The sequence below is a fragment of the Myodes glareolus genome, chromosome 20 (assembly GCF_982192425.1).
Source record: "Myodes glareolus chromosome 20, mMyoGla1.1, whole genome shotgun sequence".
NCBI lineage: Eukaryota > Metazoa > Chordata > Mammalia > Rodentia > Cricetidae > Myodes > Myodes glareolus.
This window is the reverse complement of record NC_142045.1, coordinates 62,172,952-62,178,951: the sequence shown is the minus strand read 5'-3', so window position 1 is coordinate 62,178,951 and position 6,000 is coordinate 62,172,952. Positions and strand designations below refer to the sequence as shown.

The 6,000-nt window shown below is 43.2% G+C and overlaps 1 pseudogene; it reads right to left on the bottom strand.

Annotated features, from left to right (window-relative positions):
- Window positions 1-794: 794 nt before the first annotated feature.
- Window positions 795-6,000, bottom strand: part of LOC125412124 (mediator of RNA polymerase II transcription subunit 13-like) — a 41,901-nt pseudogene continuing 36,695 nt past the window's right edge.

The following is a 6,000-nucleotide window of genomic DNA, read 5'->3' as shown; positions in this document are numbered from 1 at the left end:
TGTGATATGTACAAAAGTCCCTTTTGATCAAATGAAAGGAGAGACCTGGGTTTCTTAAAGAATTCTCTAGAAAAGGTATTTCCCTGTGACTGTATAGAGAAGTGATTCTGGTCCTTGCCGCCCCCAGCTTGGAGCTGAGCCTGACCGCCTTCGTAGACAAGTGTAATCCACCCACGATGTGGGCCACACAGCACAGCAGAACACTTAGAACCCTGATGGTTCTTACCAGAATCTACTGCTGGGTGTCTGGCATGATCTCCCCAGTCTGTTCTCGCTCCTTTTCTGACTTCTAGGATAAGAGATATGTGGTCAGAGAATCCTATGGTGGGTCTCAGTGGGTTTCAGCTACTGTACCTGGTCCTCAAGATTAGAAAAAATAAAGTTGCAAAAACCTTACAACTAAATTAAAAATAAATAAACAAAATGCAGCTGTCTCCAGACCTCCTGTGTCTACAAGGGTGTGGGGCCAACCAAACAAAGCCCTCCTGACAGGCTGGGGAGGCGGAGACCCTAGTACTAAATCCTGTACTGGATGGAGCTGGTTCATAGTTGTGACACGTCCCAGGTTATGGAGTCCGGGTGACCCACAGGCATCCACCATTGGCTACAGGATTGCATCCAGAGGGCTGGACAGCCTGACACTAACAGAGCCTGGGAGCAGACTCTTGTGCAAAAGGACAGTGTCTCTTTTGTTTCCCTCATAAGCCACCAACAGCCACCACTTCCTGGTGACTGCGGGTTGCATACATCACACATTGGCTCAAGTCACTTCTTAAGGAAATTTCCAGGTCCTCATGAAACACGTCAAGGAGTCACTGTGGCATGAACACTGCAGAATGACAAGTGCCTGCTCAGAAGGCGTCACAGTGCAGGGCTGTAGGGAGTGGTCTGGAAAAGGCCGGGCATCTGTAGACTGGAGCTGGCTCCTTGGCCAAGGCTGCAGGAGAGCTGAGGCAGAGGGACCCACTTCCTGGTTAGAGCATGTTTATGATGGCGTTGTACAACTGCGTGAGCACCACAAAGCGGATGGGAAGGCAAGAAGTGCGGTCCTGGGTGGCCGGATTGCACATGAGCCAGGATAGGGCGTTGTACTGCTCCAGTACAAACCTTAAAACATCAGATGTGGTCTTGGAGTCCAGAGGGTGTGGAGCCCGCTGGGAGTTCCTGGCAGGAAGGAGCTCATCTGTCTGCGCTATGGAGATGTGGTGATGGAGTGAAGCCTTTAGAAAGAGAGGGCATTGGTTCCGGGCCTGGGGACGCGATGACCAAAACCACTGCGGGAGGTTCTCAACTTTGGCAGTTGACACAAAATACCCCAGGGCCAGCGGCTGCTGCTTGAGCTCCTCTGGGGCCTCCCGAGACCGAAGTCGCTCGCGCTGACTCCGACTGTGCTGAAAGTGAGAGCCCACACTGATTCCAGAGGGAGAGCTTGGGGAGGGAACTGGGGACGAGTTGGGGGAGGAATGGAGGTTCCCAGTCATTAAGATGTCAATGTCATTGTCCATATCGTCTGGGAATGGAAGGTCTACAAACATATCATCATTTTTGGGGCTAAACCCGTCTTCATTGGGGTAGTTGGCAGGAGGCACTTGAATGGTGGACAATGTTGGGAACACCAAGATATGGGTGCAGGAAGCATCCTGAGGTGTGTTCAGCTGAGATGACTGCATGTTCAGCGCAATGCTTTGTGGGATTCACCCGAGGTCTGCATCACCACCCTCCGGGTATGGACCACGGCTCCATACCATCATGAGCTTGGGCAAGGGCCTAGGGGTTAAACACAAGACATACATAGAGAGTCCGGGTCATTCACCAAGAGGTGAATGCCAAGTTTTATTTTGCTTTCACCAGGTTAATATACCTCTTTTTCCCAGAAGAGAAGGACCCCCTCCCAGCCAGAAGTGAGATCACAGCTTTGAGAGCCTGGCGCAGAGTGGCAGGTTCTTCCAGGCAGGGGGTACCCGGTTTGGAGCTGTGATAGACAGTTAAGAGAAGATTTAGGTGCTGTGGAAACCCTCCTTTGCAGGTGAAATTATCATACCAAAGACAAAACAAGGTTCTATGCTAATCTGCCAGGCTGGTAGAATCCAGCAGAGAAGTTAACAGGAAGCTGGGCTGATTTAGGGTAAACAGTTCTTGCATTCTGTGCTTTGGCCTCTAGGAGCAGGGGAAAACCCTGGGATCCAACAGTGCTTTGACCAAACACAGAGCCCATTGTGACAGCATCTGGCATCACAACAAAGGACCCCTCGGGCTCCATGGCAACCAGGCAGGCACTAAGGATAGAAGGAGTGTATGCGGCGGAGATCCCACACATCCAGAACACATCTTTGAGCTGTTTGCTGATTGTCTGTAGCGAACATTCTCCAAGGAGGATACCCCAGTCTTTAAGCTCCCCATGGCCAAGACGCCCCAAGCGGCCTATGACCACTCTCCAGATCAGAGATATCATCTGGACAATCCCCAGGCACCATTCCCATAACTTCTGCAGCCCAATCTTACACGCAGACACTTTACTCTTCCGTGACCTGCTTGGTAAAGCAATGTTTACAACACAGGTCTCCAGTAATTCCCCATGGAGGTCAGTGCAGGATGCCAAGAGCCAGCGCTGGTCATGAGACAGACACTAGCCCACAAAGAGTACATTGTATTTCAGGGTCACCTCACCAAAAGTCTCTCCTGGCTCTGTCTGCTTGTCCTTGACTGGGGCCAATATAAAGGGAGGGGAATAAAGCTGGATTGGGTCGGGCTGCTCCGGGTTCTTGAGGGTCATCTCAATGCTGGCTGCAGGCCCAAAGCCTGTGAGGGATTTAATGTGGATCTGTGTAGGCAGAGGCCGCCTGCACTGGCAGTACACTGAAAACTTCATGGATTTCAAGTATTGAATATAGAAATATATATGGGTCCACCATATAAATGACCACAGCTGGGGGGTAGGCGTGGCTGTCTGCAGAGTCGGGCTCTGTGGGGACTCCTATCCTCTCCCGCTCTATAACACTGTCTTGTCCATCCTGTGAAAGCTGGGCAGAGCTCTGCCAAGGCTCACTGTCTCCCCAAGCCACATTCCCTGAAGGTCGATCTGTGGAGCTGTCCCCCCGCACTGGGGTTCTGCCCTCCAAATTAATTTGTATTTTTAACTATACATTATGGCTTTAAATGAGCTGCACAAGCACAATACCTTAATCAAGGACAGAAATATACAAATAACAAAATTGACCTTAAATTTGTCTCAATAAAGCAACATTCATACCAATGAAAAGTATTCATCTCTATTAATGAGCAGGAACTCTACCAGGGCTGCCAACTGCTTCTATTCAGTGTTGCTGAGACCCAAATATTATAATAGCTACAGTGGTTATTAAAGACCATGTCAAACTCCATCAATCTGAATATCTAGAGCATTAATTTCATTTCCTTTACAGCCTGGAGGTGTAGGCCTCTTCTCTGAGTTGTAAATGTCTGGGCCCTCCATTACATTCCAGTGCTTTGTACATGCAAGGAAAATGACTACAAACTCAAGACAGCCTTCTTATCAATTATAATTTCTATCCAGATGAAACAATTGACTGATAACATTATGCCTCTGTGTAGGAATTTTGCTGTTTACACTTATTGATAGTCTCTGAACATTTTTGATTTGCATATTGAGATCTAACATTAATGTTGGAAATTTTAGACATGATTTATTCTAATATTTTACATCTTTCTCTTGCCATTCTACCCCAAGTATATTTAGGCTGAGCAAGGTACTGCTCCAAAAAATGTGCTCCTAGACATCAGTTCAAACACTAGAGATAAATCCTGGTCTGATGCCAGGGGCCACACAGTCTGCCCAAATGTCACACCTAAACCCCACATTCAGTGGGTCTAATTTTGTCCTATCTTAATACCCCATTGTATATGTCTACTATCTATTTATGACTGAATACATACCATGTTTGTGTATCTGGGTCTGGTTACCTCAGTCAGGGTGTTTTTTTTTCTAGTTCCATTCATTTGCATACAGATTTCAAGATGTCATTGTTTTATACTGCTAAGTAGTACCCTACTGTGTAAACATGCCACATTTTCTTTAGCAATTGTTCAGTTGAGGAGCATCTAGGTTGATTACAAGATCTGGGTATTACAAATAATACTGCTCCGAACACAGATGAGCGAATGTCCTTATGGTATGGATGTGCACTCTTTAGGTATATGCCCAAAATTGATATTTCTGGGTTCTGAGGTAGATTGATTCTCAAATTTCTGAGAAATTGTCATACTGATTTACAAATTAGCTGTACAGGTTTGTACTTTCACCAGCAATGGAGGAGTATTGCCCTTAATTCACATCTTCTTCAGCATAAGCTATCATTGGTGTTTCTGACCTTATTCATTTTGATCAGTGTAGAATGACATCTCATGTTTTAATTTGCATTTGCCTGATGGTGATGGATAGTTAACAATTCCTTAAGTGTCTTTTGGCCATTTCCAATTATTCTCTTAAGAATTCTGTTTAGATCTGTACCCCAGTTTTGATTGAGTTTGATAATTTGATGTCTAGTTTCTTGAGTCTTTTATATATTTTGGAGCTCAGACCTCTGTCATATGTGGGGTTAATGAAGATCTTTTCTCATTCTGTAGATTGCAATTTTGTCTTAGTACTCTGATCTATGCCTTACAGAAGATTCTCATTTTCAGGAGATCCCATTTTTTAGTTGTTGCTCTCAGTGTCTGTGTTACGGGTGTTATATTTAGGAAGTGGACTCCTGTGCCTTTGCATTCAAGACTATGTTCCACTTACCTTTCAATGTGCCTTAGTGTATCTGAATTTATGTTGAGGTCTTGAATTTATATGAACTTAAGTTTTCTGCATGAGGATAGATATGAGTCTATATGCATTCTTTTACATGTAGACATTCAGGTATGTCAGCACCACTTGTTGAAGAAGCTTTCTTTTTTCCATTGTATAATTTTAGCTTCTTTGTGAAAACTCAGGTGTTTATTACATTTATGGATCAATGTGTCTTTGATACAATTTCATCGGCCTACCTGCTTGTTTTTACACCAATACCAAGCAGTTAAAATTGCTATAGTTCTATAATAGAGCTTGATGTCAGTGATGGTGATATCTCCAGAAGATCCTTTATCATAGAGGATTGTTTTTGCTATTCTGGGTTTTTTGGTTTTCCATATGAAGTTGAGTTTTGTTCCTTGAGTCTGTTTTGTTTCTTGAGTCTGTGAAGACTTGTTTTGGGATTTTGATGAGGATTGTATTGAAACTATAGATCACTTTTTGGAAGAATTGTCACTTTTTATTATGCTGATCCTATCTATCCAAGAGCATGGAAAATGTTTCTATTTTATGATATCTTCTGCAATTTCTTTGTTCAAAGACTTAAATTTCTTGTCATGCAAGTCTTTCACTTCTTTGGTCAGTGTTACCCCAAGATATTTTATGTTATTAGTGGTTATTTTAAATGGTGATGTTTCTCTGATTTCTTTCTCATCCCCTTTATCATTTATATATGGGAGGGTTCTTGTTTTTAAGTTGGTCTTGTATTCTGCCACATTACTGAGAATGTTTTTCAGCTGTAGGAGTTCCCTTATAAAATTTTTGGAGTTACTTATGTAAAAACCATTATATCATCTGCAAATAGCAAATTTTGACTTCTTCCTTTCAATTTGTGTCAATTTGATCTATTTCTGTTGTGTTATTGTTCTATCTAGAACTTTGAGTACTTTGTTGAATAGATATGTAGAGAGAAGACAACCATATCTTGTTCCTGATTTTAGAGGAATCACATTGAGTTATTTAATGCTGTCTGTTGTCTTGCTGTATATTGCTTTTATTATGTTTAGATACATTCCTTGTATCTCCGATCTCTCTAAGACATTTATCATGAAGAGGTGTTGGATTTTGTCTAATGTTGCTTTCTCAGCATCTAATGAAATGATGACATGTTTTATTTCTTTCAGTTTATTTATATGGTGGATTACATTGATAGATTTGCATATGTT